This window comes from Onychostoma macrolepis, chromosome 13 (assembly GCF_012432095.1).
Source record: "Onychostoma macrolepis isolate SWU-2019 chromosome 13, ASM1243209v1, whole genome shotgun sequence".
In the NCBI taxonomy this organism is placed as follows: Eukaryota; Metazoa; Chordata; class Actinopteri; order Cypriniformes; family Cyprinidae; genus Onychostoma; species Onychostoma macrolepis.
The window spans coordinates 20,340,942-20,362,107 of record NC_081167.1 but is presented as its reverse complement, the minus strand read 5'-3'; positions in this window follow the sequence as shown (position 1 = coordinate 20,362,107).

Here is a 21,166-nt window from a genome sequence, read left to right as displayed (position 1 = left end):
TAAAAAGTCGCATTAACCTTTTTTATTTTTTATTCAGTGGCGGAAACGGGCTTCCATACTTTTCTGTAGATCAATAGTGAAACCAAAAAAAAAAAAACCTCAAACAATTTGTTTGTTTTGGCTTATTGAAATTGAAAAGTTCAAAAAATTGTTTCCCAACAAGTTTCTGAGTTTTTAAAAATTGTTTTTCAGTAAAATATTTGAAATATCAGTGTAGATTTTTGCTTAAAATTTAATTTGTCTAATTTAAAAGGAAATACATTTCTGCAGTAGTACTAGAGACTGTATACTTCAGGCCCGTTCTGACCAAGACTGTTAACTATAACAATATCTATACTGTATTAGCATCCACACCAGTGCACGATGACGTTGTTTATTATAAGCACAAGCTGCAGTTATGTTGTCTGCTGCTTTAAACGCTCAAGCAGAATGGATTGTTTTTGTTGTTCATCAGCTAGAAAAAACTAGAAAGTGATTCCAAAGATATTATTCCTCTGTGCCATTATCTTTACAGTTGTGGTCATTGGTGTGAACGGGCCTTTATTCAACAATTTTAATAATCCAAAAAGTATTAGGAAACTACGGAGCCCCTAAAGGGACATGGTGAAAGAAAAAATATGAGTTAGGAGGAAAAATTCTATTTCAATGCTTTTGCATTCACTCACAAAAGTTTTGGATTTTATTCCCAGAGAAACTTTGCATTTTCTTGCAAAATATTTGCATTCCCCCTCAAAAACGATTGCATTCTCAGAGAAACTTTGCGTTCATTTGCAAAACCACTTAACTATAATTCTTCCTTCCACCTTATATTTTGAGTGAATGTTAAGTTTTGCAAGAAAACACAAAATTTATAATTTGTAACTGAGTATAATTTGTCTTCTTATTTCCCTTTTTTAATATTTGCCATGTCCCTTTAGGGGCTTCCTAGGACAACATTTTTGAAGTGTGTAACTTTTTTTTTTTTTTACTACAGGCCTGTACACAATCAAAGTCAAATCTTTACTTGATCACAATGTAGAAGGAGCACGGGTTGGTTTCCTTTGATTGATCTAATGGAACTCTGGGAGAGAGGGAATCTGGTGATGTCATTTCAACAGCTTAACCATTTATGATGCTTTTACTGCATGCCTGAATGACAAAGGCATCACGTAACAGCTCATGCTGAAACACAGCCTTGCATGTGCCACCCCTTCTCAGATGCTGGTATTTAGCTTTCTTCCACTTATGTTTTTATGTAAATTGGTTTATTTGTTGTTCTTTAAAGGTCAGAATGAAGTACCTGCATCCAAAAACAGCCCGAATCACCAGAAACAGCAACCAGAAGGTCTCCCCCCCCCAAAAAAAAAACCCCGTAGAAAAACAAGGGCAGCTCAGGATGACTGTTTGGCTCGGGTGCACTTGGCCCGTGGTTGAATTATTGTTAAATGGAGCAGTTGGCCGTGTATCAGGGCAGTTTGAAAGTGTCTCTGACAGTCTAATGCCATTGTTGGAGCAAAGATGAGGAGTCGTGTTGTCTCTGGCTGGGTGCAGGAGAGCCGAGAACAGGGCTTGGCGTGTTTATTATAATACGTTTCAGTGCGGCCCAGGGGGACCAGGCCTTCCAAAGGATCCCCTGTATAGGAGCCCTGCACAGTGGTGCATATATACCGCACGCTTTACAGTACAGATGAGACGTACAAAATGACTGACTGCAAGACTATAGAAAGCGGAGTTATGATAATGACCATTATCTTGATAAGTTTGCATTTGTGTTGCACCATTTGGAGCCAGGATTGTCCTAAATGGTCTATAAATTGTCAAAGGATGAAAACTTAATTAGAACTTCGACTGTACTTTGTTTAAAGATCGCATTCTAAAATGGCTCATTTTATTGACGATCCTTGACAAGCTTTCATGAAGCCAATATTTACTGAATTTGCTGCCAGTCGTATAGCATAGTGAACACAACCGTCAGACAACAGTAGATCCATCAGTAGACCTATACGGCAACTATTCGTTACACTTGTTGAGGTTTTGTACTAAGGAGTGTTATCCAACAATAGATCCCTCAATCGCTAATGTCTTTATGTCTGTTAGATATCCTTTCATTACAACAGAATTATAGCAAGTCATAGAGTAGCAGCAGAAGTGATGCATGTTCTCCACACTAAAGGACACAGCTGCCTGGACGCAAATTTACAATTACTGCCAAAATGGCAAGATGTTGCGTTGAGAAAACACCGGCATTAATAGACAGCACTCCAGAGGATCGTTAACCGAGTTCAGGCTTTGCTATTTAATTAATGAGAGTAGAAGCGTTCTAAAATGCAATACTTGTGCAATCACCGTGGCATAATATTTATTCTATTCCATGTCAGTGGTGTTCTGTGCACACCTGACAGAACCTCTGAAGCTTTTCAAAAAAAATGTTCTGTCAGCATTTTCCTTTTACCATGTGTGTATGGATTAAAGGTGGGCATTTGGAATTTTACATAGATTATTTTGTCACCCTCACTTTAAATTTGGCTTAAAATAAGTTCTACACTTAAAAAATGTTTCCTAATTAGTTTTGGATTTTTAAAAAACAAGTATGTTTTGCACTTGCACTTTCAGATTTTTACTTGTTCAAATTAAAATAAAATCTGTTGGTGCAGTAAGAGAATATACTGTACACTTTTTCAGGATATTTTAACTTGAAACTATTTGGAAAAAAACAACAAAAAAAACTTATTAGGAAACAATTACTTGAAGTGTATTACTTTTTATTTTATTTTATTTTATTTTACTCAAGATATATTTTTTGGTTTTTGTCCAAGGAATTTAAAAAAAAAAAAAAATGTTTAGACTGTTTTGTAGTGTTGAAATGTCCTGCTACAGCCTGCTTACTGCTACAAACCTGATCTGCCTTATTAAAGTAGTGGAATTTTTTTTTTTAATTATGTGTGCATGACCTAATTAATATTCATGAGCTGAGCCTTTACCATTTTGCAATGTCACAGTCAGAACACTGCCTGCCCCACAACAGTGACTCCCATCCTTGCTAACATGGTGTTAGTCCAGAAGGTCCTTACTGTGTTCTATGAATATTAAAATTATAATTTATATGACTTCTCTACCTCTAAGCCTACCTAAGCATGGCGGACATGGCAGACCCTTTGAAGAGTCCCTTGGCAGGCCCAGTGATGGATCGGCCGTATCAGGGCACATGCAGGGCCCAGAGGAGCTGGGTCAGTGCCCTGCTTAACGTCTGCTCTTCACAGAACCTTCAGCTGCATAATTGAGCTGTAATTAGGACTGGCAAAACAGTGCAGAAATCTCAGAGTAAATGAAGCTAAATGAAGATATGTTAAATGTAGCGATGTCTCGGAACTGAAGTTTAAAAGCCAGTGGAATTGATGAGAGGTAGAGAGACTGTATTAAACAGTTAACCACATTCAGCCACTTTAAAAGTATTAGTCAGGCTAAAACTATAGCACATATTATTACTAAATGTTTGTAAAGCTTATGTAAATGATTAGCACCCACGGACCTCATAATAGCTGTCAGTTACACAGAACATATTAAATAAAGGTATAGCATTTCATAAAAATATCTCAGCGGAATACACAAAACATTTATTAAATTATTTAAGCAAATGTGCTGGGTAAAGATTTGGATAAAGATTTGTCAAAACCAATTAAATCTCTAGTCCAAAACATGTATCTTTTTATTACATTGTGTCCAAATATCTGGATTTTGACTCCTATCATCCCATGTTCAAAATCCGACACATTCCCACAACTGCACCCGACAGAGGGGAGTCAAGTGGTTCCAGCACAGGCTTGTAAGCCGATTACATAGTGCCAAAATGGGGAAACAAGACACTAGCAGCCCATTACCTCAATCACGACAGAATTATGATATTTCCTTCAGTTCACTCCCTGCTGGGATTTGCCAGTTTCTCCACATTTGCTGTTTTGGTTTGTCAGTGTGGAAAGATGGAGGTGGTGGACCTTTAATCACTCGCAGATTAAAGTCATCTATTATCCGTCACAGGAAACGGTTTATGTTAATAGGACAATTGCCTGGTCTTTTCATAAAAGTCAATTACCTACCATCGTTAAAACACATCAGTGAAACTAATTTGAAGATTTTACTATAAAGGCAATGGTTCACAGTATCTTTGAAGTTAAAATATGTTGAACATAATCATTATAGTTTGAGTCCGTATTTATGAATTGGAATTGGATCTAAGATTTTATAGCCGTGTGTGTTTTATTTTTTGTTTTTTTTAATAAATGTGTAAATCATTTTTAAGGGTTTTCTTGTTGGAGTAATATTTTTACCTTTTATATATTTGTTTGATTTGCATTGCTGTGCTCCTTACAACTGAGATATTCTAATACTAAACAGCATTAAAAATAAAATTAGAATAATAATTTAAATTGTTGTTTTGAATGTTCTACTTTCTATAAATCAAACAATCCTGAAAAAGGTATTACAATTTCCAAAAAAATATTAACAGCGCAACTGTTTTATTTCGCAATGTTACTGTTTTGACTATATTTTGGAACAAATAAATATGACACTTCTTTCAGAAAATATTTAAAAATCTTACTGATCTCAAGCTTTTGTTGTAGTTGCATAATCGTAGTTGCATTATCCAGCTATTTTCCGTTTGATCACCTGATGAAAGGTTTACATCATCTCTTGATGACAGCTTTAAAATAATAAGACCTTTATTCCAGAAATAAAGACACTCCTATTTTATTTATTTAAAAATTGGATTTAAGGATGTTTGAGACCGCATTGGCTTGTCCTGTCAGACTGTGATTGTGTGATGTTGTTTTAAGAGAGATCTAGGGAGTAGAGGAAGTGATGTTTAAAAATGATCCGTTAGATCCGTCCATCAGCCATAATCTGGTAATCACATGAGTGGTGGTTAATTTCCTGTGAGGGCTCGGGGCCGTACTGACTCACACCTGCAGGGGGGCCGCGAGTCAGTGATACATCCACCAGCTACTCTCATCAATGCATACATCAAATGTGCAAGTGACGTAAAATTTACGTTAGCAAGTTCACATATGGGCGTAAGTTAAAACAAGACATTTAGAGAAAGAAAAACTATGTAACAGTTCATGTCAGAGCTAAAGTTCAGGTGGTTTATTTGTTTTAACAGTCATGTGACATATGGAAATGTTTTCTGGAGCATTTGAGAAGTTGGCTGTAAATTCGAAGTAAAAGGTGACCAAGAGAGCCACAGACTCACGGGAAGAAACTATCAAATATCTGGATTCATTGTTTTTTTGCAAATCCACCAAATTTTGACTCACCGAGAGACATAAAACTCCTTTGGTAGCTCGCTGTTTCCATGAATCGTTCACTTGTACTTGTCTTGGATTTCTTTTTTCCCTAAACAAAGAGTTGCTATACAAGGTCTCTCAGCAGAGGCAAACATTGGTTTATAACAATGTTTTTTATTTTATTTTTTTACAGTGAAATTAATATTGATATTGTTAGGAAGAACAACTGCTCTCACCTGGCCATTTATCCTTCATTTGGCCTTTAGTTGCATTTTTAAAAAATAAAATCAAAGAAACTGTCATATTCTTGTGGCTTCAAAGAATAATTATTTGCAAAATCATCAGTCTTGCTAGTTCTATTAGGAGTGCAGCCATATCCATACTAGGTCATTTGTTATGGCATTGTTACCGTGCCATGGTTACTATCAGTACTGTTTAGTTTGGCAAAGTTAAATCTATCACTGTTATATGATGCTTTTCTTACAGAATCCTCTCTTCTCTTTAGTTTTTCAAGACTACCTGAAGAATGATAGACTGGAGGGCCGTCCTATGTCGGATTACGTCATCTCTGCCATTACTAACGGTGATGAGTCTAATGTGGAACTGCTTGTCTCAAAGTGATATTTGATTACAGTGTAGCTTTACCTTCCTGGCTCGGTCCTTAAAGCTCAAGACCCAGCTAAGGGACAGAGCATGTGTATATGGAAGGTTTGGGAGCTGTGCAGAGAGAGGAGAACACATGTTAACCATTAATTTCTGTATTACCATTTTTCACCCTGTCAGGACGCGCAGCTACATGGTGAGAGCTGTTCAGTGTACAAGGTAATGCAGGCTGAGTTAAACTAAGCAGGACTGAGGAAACCAGCAGCAGAAAGCGAATCAGAGGAATGCTGTACAGAGGAACAGATATGCTAACATGCAGATATGCAGTCTTTTTCATAAGACATTTGTACATGGATTTGTTTGAAGACTTATACTTGAAGTTTACAGCGAGAATGAAACCAGTTCAAAGCTGTTGACTGTTTAACAACAAAAGACAGAGATGTATGGACCTTATTTAAAAGGATAGTTTGCTCATCCTCATGTTGTTACAAACTTGTGTGAACGTCTTTCTTCTGTGGAACACAAAAGGAGAAATTTTGAAGAATTGCACCAGTCACTCTTCCATGCAATTACTCTAGTCCCGATGAGGTTTTCAAGCTTCAAAAAGAACAAAAACGCACCATAAAAGTGATCCATATGACTTGGTTTCCCAAGTCTTCTTTAAGTTATGTGATAGCTTTGTGATAAGAACAATTTAAGTCATTATTAATAATCTTCTCCCTCAGTGAGCTGTTAACATCTGCAACCTGATCATTGAGTCAGTGAGTTGAATTTGAGAAACGGATCAGTATGATTCAGGAACAAATCATTTCGTGAACAAGATCAACTTATTCATTGAAGAGGTCTGACTCCAAAGAGTCATTACTTGTCAAAAACTCCCATGAAAACACCGGGCGAATGTCAGAATTTTAAGAGAAATAAAGTCTTTCCAATTTTAGTCTGTTGCTCACTCAAAGCTATCGTATGCCTTCAGAAGATGCCAAAAGGGTCACTTTTATGGTGCTTTTGCATCCTTTTTGAAGTAAAAGATCAAGTTTCCATCCACTGTAATTATTTAAAATCTTTTGTGTTCTGTAAAAAGGTCAAGTTTAAAAGTAATTTGGAGTAAATATTAACACTGTTTTCTATGAGAACTAATCCTTTAACCTTCACCCAATATAGCCTAAGTCCAACAGTCTGCCAACTCTTTACTACTTTATCTTTTTTTTTGCAATTTTTTTTTTTAACAGTCATCTAAACCACATCTTCTCGTAAAACACCCTCTCTTTCTCATGTTCACTCTTTGATGGAATTCTTAGTAATAGTGCCACTTTTTCTGCAGCCCACTTCACAGTGCATGTGATACATACTTCTGGCTTTCTCATTACAATGGTGTCACCCTCTCGCTGGCTCATGAATTCCTCTACACTATTTTTATGACACTCCTCCCAGCAGCCTTAACACTGCATGTGTAGAGTCTACCTCTTGCTCTGTTTGGGATAGTCCAGTCAAAAAACATTCCTCAAAATATCTTCTGAATGTTCAGCAGAAGAAAGAAATCCATACTGAATTGGAACAACATAATGATGAGTAAAAGGTGACAGGATTGCCATTTTTGGGTGGGCTGTGAGATCCTTTTTGAGAGTGAGCGCATTCTCAGATGGAGGCATCTACATGTTATTTAACCTTTGCATAAGATGTATTAGTATGACATGAAAATCCTTTTAAAAATCTGAACTGTTTAGGTTTAAACAGAGGTGCAAGTTGGTGCATTTCATCTTTTCGAAATGTTCTTCATATCCAGCCTGTAATCTGCAGTGACACAGCCTTGACGCCCATTTACTGTAAATCAACACCAAAGCGAAGTCATAAAACTTCCAACATCTTTTCATCTGCCAGGCTGGTGGAGGCATTACCAGTTCATTTGCTCTCTCTTTCTTTCTTTCTCTCTCTCTCTATTTCCCTGACTCTAGTTTCAACTCGCACAGTAGTAGCTACCACAGAGGGACCGGTTAGGTCCAAATGAGCTTTGAGCACTGAGAGGATGTCAGCCTGCCATGGCGTCCCATTCCCAGCCAAACCTCCTCTCCGCTCTCCCTTCAGCGCCCGTGGCCTTGCTGCGTTTCAGTAATGGAAAACGGACCTTCCTCAGATTTTGATGGTTGATTGCATCCATATGGGGAATGTATTAATTTTTTTTTTCTTTTTTAGTCCATTTTTAATAGCCATCTCATATTGCTCGTCCAGCTGACTGGTGTTGTTTATGTTTATTAAGAAATTAGCTTTCTGAAGGTTTAAGGATGGTTAATTGGGGATGATAAGCAGCCAAACCTTTGGGAATGAGTAATTGTCATGTTTCTCAGGTGAAGTTGCAACAGCATGAACAGAATTTCACCAGAACTGCCAAACTCAGAGCAGAGAACTTCTGGGCTTTGCCTTGGGATACTAACAGCAGCCAATGAAGGCACAGGGACGCGGTGAGAGTGTTTACAGCAGGATCCGAGTGGTGTCTGCCAGAGTAAATTTAGTGGTGCGCTTGCGGGCCATGCAGCTCTGGGGTTTCTCACCCTTATGGGGCATTTGAGGGTCATTATACAATTACACATCTTTCAAATATAAGCAAAGTCATAAAACACGACGACAGCTGCTTGTGACATTAAACCTGCACTAGAAGACCTAATGATACACTGTAACATAGTTTTGCTTTCTGATGTTTTACTTATAGGACACTAAAATAATATTGATTGATGGTGATAGAACTCTGGAAAATGTAATCTTTAGTCTTTTTTGACATATGCTGTTCAGTGCATCAGGGAAGTATTCTGGAACTTGTATTTTCACCTGTAGTTTGTATATGGGGGTCCTTTGAGACCCTGGTATACTGAATTAATGCTATAAACAGACATAAGCATCATGCTGAGATGACTGAGCTTATGAAACCACTCAGAAACAAACATTATGACAGCTTTTGCACTGCTGGACCTTTCTCCTTATCTTACTCATTGGAGCAAATTCCCAGTTCTCAATCTTTTGGCAAATCACAAGACTGTGTTTGGAACAGACACATTAAATGTGGTTAAAAATAGCTAGGTTTCTGATTCTATTATATTGCGAATGTTTGACTTGACATGTTTTAGCAAGCTTTTTAAAGTAACGGTTCATGTATGAATGTTTTTCATTTTATTGTTGCATTTGGACATGTTGAGACCAGACTGCTGAACTGCACCGTTAGACCTTTTTCCGCTGACAATGACCTGCCTTTGTTTTATTCAAAATCCAACTCGACTGTAGCAAAACTTTTATAGTCTTAATCGTTCAGCTTCACACTGGGGATAACAATTGCGCTTTTGGCTGCATTTCCCATCCGATCCTGAAACATTGCTCCAAATTATTCACATCCACCGATTTTTCACCTCACCCCTACGCCCACATCGGCTTATTTTAGTCTGTGCTTCCCGAGCGTTTTATCATCAGGGAGTCGCCCTGACATCTCTCTTACCTCAGCCCTTTTGTGCTTGTGGCCTTCTGCGGTTCCAGCCTGCATCTCTGACACGTTCTCCTCCAGTGAATCCTAGAGATTTAGCCAGAGGGTCCATTACGAGGCGCTTCGGTACTGAGTCTCCAGCCCACTTCTCAGGGGAAGTGCTGGTCATCCTGTGTTAGGGTAATGTACATTACAAGTGGTGCAGTCATAAAGCTTCAAAAGCACACCATGAGTTAGAGCATGAATATGAGGCTTCAGGGACCAGAGTTGGAACTGAATCTGATTTACCTGCATTATTCGTAGTCTGGAGCAGGAAACTGCTGTATGGGTTAAGAGTAGAGAGTTCATTACCGTGGCCTCCAGTGCTGTACCTTTTGGACTCTGTCCTGTTGGACTCTTTTAGATGTTCTCAGCTTCTCTTCTGATCAGCTCATGCAATCTTCAGTAACATAGTTACAGTACAATAGTTTTCATTTAGAATAGCTGTTGATTGCAAATTGGTTTATTTTCTTCGAGTTAGGTGTTGACTAGAATTTCATTTCATGAATGTAAATTTGGGGTGAACTGACCACACAGGAAGTTGAATTTACTGAATTGCTGACCAACGGGTAGTGACATTGTGGGAAATCAAGTGTTCCTCCACCCTGGTCAATAAATTTGTTAAAGGGGTCATATGATGCTGTTTTAAAGATCATTATTTTGTGTATTTGGTGTAACAGAATGTTGACATGCTTTAATGTTCAAAAAACACATTCTTTTTCAAATACTGTACATTATTGTAGTTCCTCTATGCCCCGCCTCTCTCAAACTCGTCATTTTCTACAAAGCCCCTCCTTTTGACAAGCACAGTCTGCTCTGATTGGCCAGCTGACATTGCATTGTGATTGGCCGAACACCAGAAGCACACATCGGAAATGTAACGCCCCTTTCCATAATCGTGAGCTTCAGCTTTCAAAATAAATGTAAAGACAGTTAATAATGTCCTTAATTTTACCATCAGTTCAAGCTTGAAAGGGGAACAAAGTCGCGTGACAGACACAGTGATGATGCTTATATTTGCAGTACACAAGCCGCGATTAGGAAAGCTGACTCCACTGTGATGTGTGATGCTGTCTCTCTCATACACACGCACACAAAGCGATACTCTACACGGCGCAAAACTATCGCATTTGAACAGTCAATAGCAAATACTTAAACTATTAACAAAACATACTTACAGTCGCTGATTCAGAATCGCCAGATTGTCAGAGCAAAGTAAGAATTTACCCTTTTTTTTTTTTTTTTTTTTTAGAAATAGCCTTTGCACAGCCAGCCTTGTACTCTCCTGGGTTCACGAAACTGTCGTCCATAAAATGCGTTACACAAATTCAAACATTTGGGTTGTGCTGTTCTGTTATTAAGTAATCTTAATGATTCCTAACTGCATCTACTTTCGGAAGGCAAAATAAGGTGCTTTTGCATTCACACAGAAATACACAGCGTCTCCCTGACATGGCTGCATCAACGCCTTCTTTCTTTACGTGAACATTTGGGCGGCATTATGCAAATATTTCCACATCGTGATGTAGACATGTGGGGGCGTGTTTTAATGAGGCGTTTTAGCCCTCTCTGGATCAGCCTTATCTTTTAGATAGAATAAATCCTTTTGTGGGAGACTTTGAGCTTTGTAACTCTGCAGATCTTATACATGCACAAACAGCTACAATACCACACTAAAGAAAAGGGAAACAAAGAAGTCGCATCATATGACCCCTTTAAATATAAAGATGTATGTTGTGATTTGAGTAAATGAAGATTCCACTGGTAACATTTCAAACAATTCTCAATGCTTTCTCAAACTGTCATTCAGAATTTCTCTTGATGTTTCCTCTGTATGTAAATGTTAATTCTACTTTCTTAAAGAGGTCATCGGATGCAAAATTCACTTTTACATGGTGTTTAAACATAAATGTGTGTTGGCAGTGTGTGTACACACCCACCCTATAATGATAAAAATCTCAGAAAGAGCAGGTGTGTTTACTGGCCGCTGTTTTAATTTATTTACGACTAATGCATAATGATTTTTTCGGCGCCATAGAAATGTGATAGAATTTGTTTTCCTACGCTGCCGTCGCGTTCTACTCGCCGTTTCTGTATGAGGGTAAGAAACAGAGACTGGTGGCAGCGAGTTTTGTTTTCCCCAGAATGTGATGCTTTCTTCCCCGCCATCGTTTCTAATCTGCGTATTATTACAGGTGCGTGTCACGTTATTCATATATGTCACAAGCGCATGCGCACTTTGGTCAGAGCAGCAATACTGCGATTAAGGTGTTTACATGCCTGTATATTTCGATTAAATTCGGCGTACGATTGTTAATACAATTATGCTTGCTGCGATTATGAGCATTATTTAGATCTAAGTATTGCGTTTACATAAGGTAAAGTTTAATCACAATATTGCCAAAATCTCATTATAATCGCATTAAGAGGGTGCATGTAAATGCACTCATTGTTTCGACGCCGGAGCAGATGTGGACAAGATTGTCTCCCAAGCCAGTGGTTCCCAACCACGATCCTGGAGGCCCCCCAACAATGCTTGTTTTCCATGTCTCCTTAATCAAACACACCTGATTCAGATCATCAGTTCATTAGTAGAGACTCCAAGACCTGAAATGGGTGTGTCAGACAAAGGAGAGATGCAAAATGGTATTGTATTGGGGGACCTCCAGGAACATGGTTGGGAACCACTTTTGCGATATGAACATATTAGCATTTAAAGGGACATGCACCGAAACAGGTCGCTGTGAACAGAGCTGTTTTTGACTAAGTAAAAAGGGTGATGCTTTACACTACCATTGAGAAATTTTAACCAAAGTATGTTAAGACTTTTCATTAAGACCCTAAAAAATCATATCAACTTGTGGAAAATGGGCATCCGATGACCCCTTTAAATTCAAATTCACTTCTACATCCTGTTTGCTACCTCAATTAAAAAGCATTCTCAGCTCACTCCTAAATGGCGCACAACCTTGATTGCATTGTTGCTTGGCAAATGTAAACAACCTTATAACTACACCCTGCTCTCACAGGATGCGTGTGTCATGGCACAATGTGCCAAAAGTAAATCGCTCTCATTATAATCAACGAAACTGTCAACACTAGAAGCACCCATCTGTGACACAGTTTGAGTAGGACATAGATTCTGCTTGACGTCGGATTTTTTAACTTGTGCCGTGGATATAGTATAAATAATAGAACAGAACCTTCAATTATTGACACTTTTTTCATTGCATGGTATGTAGAGCATTTAAAATGATAATAAGCGAATCATAAGACAGCAATGATGTGCTAGATTGGATCTGGAAAAAAGAGCGTTTTCAATGCCTCATTAGCCTCATTAAATCTTCAACCTCATTCATAGTCTAAACACCTCGACAGGTCCCAGATGACAGCGGTTTTCCTATTCAACTGCAGGGCGATTCACAAACTCTGCCTATCATTTATTAGTGTCTCTGAGAAGCTTGCTAATCCTAATGGAATTAAACAAATGCACTTTTAATGAAACTTCTCATTCTGACTTCCTGCCTGGGTGTAATTTCTCTTAGTCCGACCATCATCCTCCCCTATCATTTTTAATGTTGTCTCCTTGGAAACTATCATCTAAACAGAAGCTCATGCATCCTCTTCCCTCCTGCTGTATCTTGGCTCTGGTTCATGCTGACAGGAGGATGTGAGTGTCTTATTACTGAAGACTCTGACCTATGACTGCATCCATTCAGAGCCCATCCCTGCGTTTTTTGCTCTCATTAATCTCTGCTGTTTTTCCTCACTCGTCTCTTTCTCTTTCTCTTTTCTGCTACATTAAGTGCTGCTCTATAAGGTATATTTGGGACTGTGGCCATAGGTTGGTTGGTGCCAGGAATAAGGGAATGAAAGTATTGTGTCTGATTTCTCTGCTTTAGCCCACACCATTGACAGCATTAATGAAGCATTTCTGAGCTTTGAAAGAGGAAGAGCATAACTCCTCTCCTTAGGGACTGTGTAAACAGTATGTTTTCCGACTACCCCATACCTGCCTGTTAATGCATTTAACAGGGAATCACAGCATAGCATGGAAGATTTCCAAAGTAAATTGACTGGGAATTGAGTACCCATCACTAAATATATCATGGTGTAATGTAATTATTTTCGGTATAAGTTTTATGGTCTGCCATGACTGCCATTGATGAAGTTTTTATCCATTCATCCACCTATCCATCCATTTTTCTTTAGTCCTCAGTATATTGCTATGTAGACAACTGTTTTAAAGTTTTGGAGCGGTAAAGCTTGTTTCTGGAAGAAGACACTTGTGCTCATAAAGGCTGCATATATTTGATCAAAAATACAGAAAAAGCAGTAATATCCTCCTGAAATATTATTGCAATTTAAAATAACTGATTTCTGCTTTAATATATTATAAAAGGTGATTTATTCCTGTGATTTAGAAAAGCTACATTTACGGCAGCCATCACTTTCAGAAATCTGCTTATTTGATGCTCAAGACACATTTCTTATCAATGTTGAAAACAGCTGTGCTGCATAATATTTTTGTGCAATCCATGATGCATTTTTTTTTTTTTTTTTCAGAATTCTTTGATGAATTCAAAGTTCAAAAGAATAGCATTTATTTAAAATGGAAATCTTTTGTAACATTATAAATGTCTTTACTGTCACTTTTGACATTTCTTCTGTCACAATTTAATGCCTCTTTGCTGAATCCAAGAGTACATTTCTTTTTGTTTGTTTGATGTTTTTTAACATTTAATGCTTTGTTTAATATTTACTAATTATGCCACCTCAAAATACCAAAACATATTTTTTTAGCCTGTAAATGACTTTTGCATGAAATTTAGATGATCTAATTTTATTGAAATGATCTCATCACACATGTTTATTTCCTAAATATTATATATATTTCATAAAAGTACGAAAATAATTGTTCATGGAACCGCTATGAAACCAGAACCATTATGTGGCACAGGAATTGTTAAATTCTTCCCAGAGATTCCCATCCCAAATATTGTGTAAAGTGTTTTTATTTTTGTTGCACTGATACAGTCGAGCTGCAAATTTGTGACTCTGCCATCTCTTTGAGCCAAAACTAAAAGTTTCACCTCTTCCGTTTCCTAGGTTGATCTCAATTCACTACAACCTCCAATTAGCAAGTATACATGCATTATAATGACAGGTCCATCCCAAAAAACTCTTAGGAATTTGTTTGGTGTCAGATCTGGCCTGCAGAAGTCTTGCTGATCTGTCAAATGCTGATGAGCTGCCAGAGATGAGTCGTTTTAAGTCCTTTCCTTCATCTGCAGAGCTTTTAGTCCAGTAAGCAGTTGGGGACAAAACTCTCCTGGGCCTCCCGGAGACCTCCAAACACTCACTCTCTCCTTTCTACGCTGACCTGAAAATGAGGTCAAGCCTGCTGTCAAACAGATGAAAAGCATGATCTTCCCCAGGAGGAGAAACAATGTGAAGTGCATCCGCAGCCCTCCCTGCTCACATCCTTCGTGGAGGTGCTCATAATAGTGCCTGGCTCTGGACAGCCAAAGCAGAGGAGAGGGAAAATTCCTATTCTCTTGATGCAGTAGCTCATCTTTCTCTATTTCTCTTTCCACTCTTCTCCTTCTCGTCTGTTCTCCAGGGTCTTTCGTCTTCAGTGTTCAGTCCTGGACTGGTGAAAAGAGATAATTAGCATGGGTAAATGCACATCCTACTGTACAGCTAATTCTAGACTCTGTTTTTCCTTCATTTTTCATCTTAGTACCCCAATAAATATGATTTTAGCGACAACTCGGGTGGTGGGTTTTGACTTGAACTCTAGTCCCCTTCTAAATCAAACACTGCCATCTGTACTATGTGACACTTCTTGACTTGAATGTTGTTAACAAATCTGTATGGCATCCCACTATCTCCTCTAACCTCTCTTCTGACCCTAGAGGTCATGATCTCCGTGGTTTCTCCTCCACTCACCACGTTCCTTCCTGGTCAGACCTGATTCCATGGAAATCAATACCACAGGATGAGGTTACTCCATCCCTTCTTGCCCTCGGTACGGCCCAGCACTTCTCTCTCCCCTCAGTGAGTCACCTGCTCAAAATGAACATGCAGAGCAAAGATGACTTCCTCCTCACCACACTCATCCATACTCTGCTTTATCTCTCAGTCTGTTTGTACAGCTTTCATCCTCCTCTCCATTTCTCAGTCACCTCCTTCTTTTTTTTTGGCAATGTGTTTTTACAACAATTTTTTCTTTTGTTAGTCATGAATATTGATTTATTATTATTTATTAGTATGAATTAATTGGACAAGCAGTGTTCAAAAAGTGCATATATATATATATATATATATATATATATATATAAAACAGAGACTTTCATATATATATATATATATATAATGTATGTGTGTGTGTGTGTGTGTGTGTGTGTGTATATATATATATATATATATATATATATATATATATATATATATATATATAGTCTCACACTTTTTCTGATACAAATATCTAAACATTTACATACACATTTACTTGAAGCAAAATTACTTAAGATATTAGGTCTTGTTTTCTGAAAAATTTACAGACTTTAAGCAAAACAAAACAAAGCAAAATATTGCCAATGGTGTAAGAGGGGAAGTAGGAGAACAAGTCTATTTAAAATGACTGTTTTCTGTTTTAATATACTTTGAATAGAAAGTTCAGAAGAACAGCAATTATTTGTAATACATATATATTTTTAAAATAATATTATAAATTTATTTTACGGTCTCTTTCGATTAATTATCAGTTTAATGTGTCTCTCCTAAATAAAAGCATTAATTTCTAATTTATTTACAATAAATAAATAAATGACCCCAAATGTGTGTGTGTGTGTGTGTGTGTGTATATATATATATATATATATATATATACATATAAAATATGAATTGTAATTCATTTTAATGTTTATTCTGTTGTTGAAACAATTTAATTAATTTTATTGTTGATTCCATTGTTGAAACAATTTCTTACATGTGATTTATATTTTATGTACTCATGATATGATATATTGAAGCAATAGAAGAGCATCCAAAGCTAGCACAGCTACTCTGCAGGCTACTCCATAATCCCGTAAACCATTTCTGACGGACTCTGCCATCCAACACCAACAATTACCTCAAAGGTGGGTGTTTGTCCTGGTGGTTTGTCAGTGTTTTAACTTATTCTCCCATACGGTCATGGAAATCTCCTACAACCCAGTGCAGAAATGTGACATAAATCTGTGTTCAGAATGAACGAAAGCCACAGAGAGAGTATGTGAAGCCAATTAACTGCTGTGTAGGGGCCTTTTTTTCCGCAGAGCAGTGAAGGAGAGCTGGTTTGAGATGCATGTGGGGGTGAGGGTCGCCATTGGAGAAGTGATCAGAAGTGACGATACTGTGAAGGGGTTTTGGCTATTTAAAGGCCACACTTGAGAATTAAAAGCACATTTGAAAATGTTCAAAATGAGGCTTTTAAAGCTGAAGGACCTCATCGTGATTACAACCTGGAAAGTGGTTCCTGTCAGGGGTACAGCAACAATGAACACCACCAGTCAATGGCACTGCTATTATAGATCCTTCTGAAGTGGCTTGTTCCATGTGTTCTCATGTACAAAGTTCCCTCTGTAGTTTGACACCTAGTGACACAAATGCAGGCAGGATAGTGGGATTTTAAAGAGATATAATAGGTATGTCTTAAACTAATTGTCATGGTTTACTGGAACACATGGAACACAAAAATGGGACATTTTGAATTTTCATCCCTGGATTTTTCCAACATTGTTCCATATGGTTACTACAGGGACAGAAGCATCAAAAATGATATAAAAGCATCATAAAAGAGTCATAAAAGTTTCCAAAATTATCTAAGGCCATGTTATAACTTTGTATAAGGAATAAACTGAAATCGTTATTCACAAAAAAATCTTGAGTTCTGCTCTATTTTCTTCTTGGTACACTCATAAGAGTTAATGAGAGTAACAATATCCAATTCATAAATTAACTATTCTTTTGAGTCATATATTTTCAATGAATCAGTTGCTGTGTTTCACAGTTTTGGTCTGTTTTTCACATAAAGCTATTTTCCTAGATTAAAAAAGTACACTTCCATAATGTACTTAAAGTGCTCTAATTTCACACACTAATTTTGTACTTAATATACTAAAAATGTTTCTTTAGTAGTACTTAAGATAAACTTAAGATCAACTAAGTGTACTCGACTGTGTTACTTTGGGACACCATGCATATGAACTAAAATGCGCTTTTATCTCTGTATTTTAAAAAATGTATTTATTCACCACTTGTAGTACAGTTCATGGTCCCACTTTATATTAAGTGGACTTAACTACTATGTTCTTACACCAAAATACAAGTACAATGTACTTATTGTGCTATTGCAAAACACTTCTGCTGCTATATGGGTAAGGTTAGGGACAAGTTTGGTGATATGGGTAGGTTTAAGAGTGGGTTAAGGTGTAAGGGATGGGTCAACAGTGTAATAATAAATATAATTACAGAAATTAATTACAGATGTAATTACATGCAGGAATTAAAAAAATAATAATAAAAGTACAGTAAGTCATGTATGTACACAATAAGTCCATTGTACTAAATTATTAATTGAAATGTAATTACGTTAAGGCCACTTAATATAAAGTGGCACACAGTTCATATTCATGGTGTCCCAAAATAGCACAGTTGAGTACACTTAATTGATCTTAAGTTTATCTCAAGAAGTACTGAAGAATAATTTTTAGTATATTAAGTACAAAATTAGTGTGTAAAAATAGAGCACTTGACGTATAGTATGGAAGTGTACTTTTTTTCAAATCATAACCTGGGTTATGATTTGAAGTGTAGTACGGACCCCTACTATGATACTTTTTTTTATGTCTTTTTTAAGCATCTCCATTAGTTTGCATCGAAAAGAAGGATCAGTGAAGTCTATGTCTCCTTTTTTTTTGCAGAATAAAAGTCATATGGCTTTAGAACATTTTTGGGTGAACTATCCCTTTAAGAGAACACAGCAGAATTTATCTCATAACATCTAGAAACTGTAGAATAAACCGCGCCATCTAGAATCTCAGAATGTTTGGAATGTTTTTGACTAGTAGCGTCAGCTGCAATATTTCATAAATGTAACTGTTTTTTCTCCGAAACCTCCTAGTATCGCAGCAATAAATAAATGTCTGCTACTGATAACTTTTATGTCATGTAAATGATGCGGTCATTGTGTAAGTCTGCCATGGTACACAACGACTTGCCAAAGAGCACATTTACTATGTCTCTGTTAATGAGACAGCTGTTTGTTATTTAAGTAAATATGGCAATTACCAGCTGCTCAAAAGACTCACTGCAGGCGTTAGAACCATGTTGCCACGTTTTTGAATTCCTGAAACAAACCATGTTCTGAATCTTTTCTTGTTCAATTCTTATGTGATGCAGTTTCTCTCTTTCTCTTTCTCTTTCTTGGGCAGATGTTATAATCAGCGCATGCATTGCTGTCCTTTAACAATGCAAACGTGTCCAGTTAATGACCTCATAGTTCTTAAACAAAGAGAGGGAGTACGCGGGAGTAGGAGAGAGAGGGAGAGCGGAGCCCACGGGGGAGCTTGCAGGTGCGTTGGGATGGCTCCAAAACCATCGCGGGTACATTTCTAGGCTGCTGCTTCACCACTGAACGGCGTCCAACCTTGCAGTAAAAAAAAAACAGCTTTGTGATCAGGGACTATTTAAGAGCAGGTCCCCTCCTCCCCACCACCACAGCTCTGCCAACTGGCCACAGGAAAAACACGTGGGGCGTCTCCTCAAAGCCGAATAGCCAGTTTTGCTGAAGTCAAACAGAACTGAATTACAGCAACTACAGTTTTACACAATGTGCAAAATAAAACAGTGACTGAGAGCCCTCAAGCTCAGGGGTCAGTGTAAATGCTCATGTCCATCTCTCCTGTTTACAAGAAAAGCTGTTAGAATAGTTACTGTAGGTATGGGAAGGTGACAGTGACAATTGATGGCAAATATATATTCTAGGGGTAAAAGTTATGGGTTGGATGTTTTGGTTAACTCTCTTTATGTCTTAAGTGTTTGGACAGTTTTACAAGGAATTTTGCTGAAATGATCCAAAAAGATGTGTAAATGTTGTTGCAGGATTTTACCACGGAAGATTACAATTGAGATTTATTATTTATATAATAAGTATAGTATTATATAAATAATAAATACAATTAAATATTATAGCATTATATAAATTATAAATTAAAATAATATTAATAATTATTATTATTAATAGTTGTTGTTATTCTTATTTGTTAAAATAATGAATAAAATGTGATTTAATATTTTTTTTTCCCTACATGCTAAAATATCTCTTGAATTTTTTAATTATTATTTTATATAAAATTTTGGTATTTATTTATGTTTTTGTTAATGATTAAATCAGGAGTTCACAGACCCTAATGAGTATTTTATAGTATGGTTAACATAATATTACAGGCTAAGTTGCTTTCGTTAATCATTGTGAGCATTTGCATCTTTTCTGAAACCAATCTCTTTATGATGTACAGTATGTTTGCCCACTGTTATTTAATACCTTCCATGTTTGCCAGAAGCATAGAAAGTGTTAGTGGGAAAGTTTGACCAAATTAGCAAGAGTAAGTTAGTGGGTGTGGTTTAGCTCTGGGTCAGTTGTTGGGCGAGGAGTCTGATGGTTTGTGGGAAGACTGTCCTTTGAAATATGTCCTGATGCATTTATGTTGCCAGTGCTGCTGATTCAGATTTGAATCATTAGTGGTCAGTGGCTTAATTTGGTCAGTTTCTTTTTTTTATTTTTTATATGAAATGCAGATGTTACACTGCTGCAGACAAACGAGTCACTTATTTGGAGGAATACACTGCTGGCCTATACAGATTTTTTATTTTAAATTTTTTTACACAGCATGTTTTTACAACATTTCTTACTCTTTTTCGTTTTTCATCGCTCTCTTTCATACAGTATATACACACACAAGAATACATTTTCACTATCAGAAGCAGACAACCAGTCTGGCTCTCCCCTTGGCTTTCTCCAAACATTTGACAGATTTTATACCAGAAGGATTTTAAGACAGGTGTGTGGGTGTGTAAATCTCTCTCTTTTAATGACTTTCTCTGTCTTTGCCCTGTTGGAGGCGGTTTATGCTTAGTCTCAGTGATGGTTATTGCAGGCAGAGTGAAGTCTATCTGATAAGGGCCTGTCGTAATGAAATATCCTCAGATTCTCAGGTGCTCAGTTGTTCTGGGTGGTTCAGTTTCAGAACCCGGTTCATTGGCTCTTTCTTAAATTACATTTTTGATCTGAAGCCAAATACATGTAAAATGCATTGACCATTTACTTGGATTTCTGAAACATTTCTGAGGGTCAGTGAACTTGGCTCTAAGTGATAAAATAGCAGATTGGGGGGCATTTCTTGTTCCACTACTAAAGGCTGATCCCATTGCTTATGTCGAGGCCTCTTGTTGTTATATTCCAGGTTGGCGTTGTTGTAAATTTTGGTCTTTATTGGGGTCTCTAAAGTGCCTTTCCATTAGACGTTGTATATAGACACTGTTGTAACTGGCTAATGGCAAAATACTAACCGTGGGGGCCGATTTCCATCCCATGGACATGTGTAGGTGTTGAAATAACGCGTTCTTCTATATAGCCTCTTTATTTATGATCTGTCACTGATAAAGCTTTTGATGAATATTAAGGGCTGCACATGTGTAGAGACTCTTAGCGTGTGCTCTTATGCTTTATCATTGACTTAGACACATATAGCCA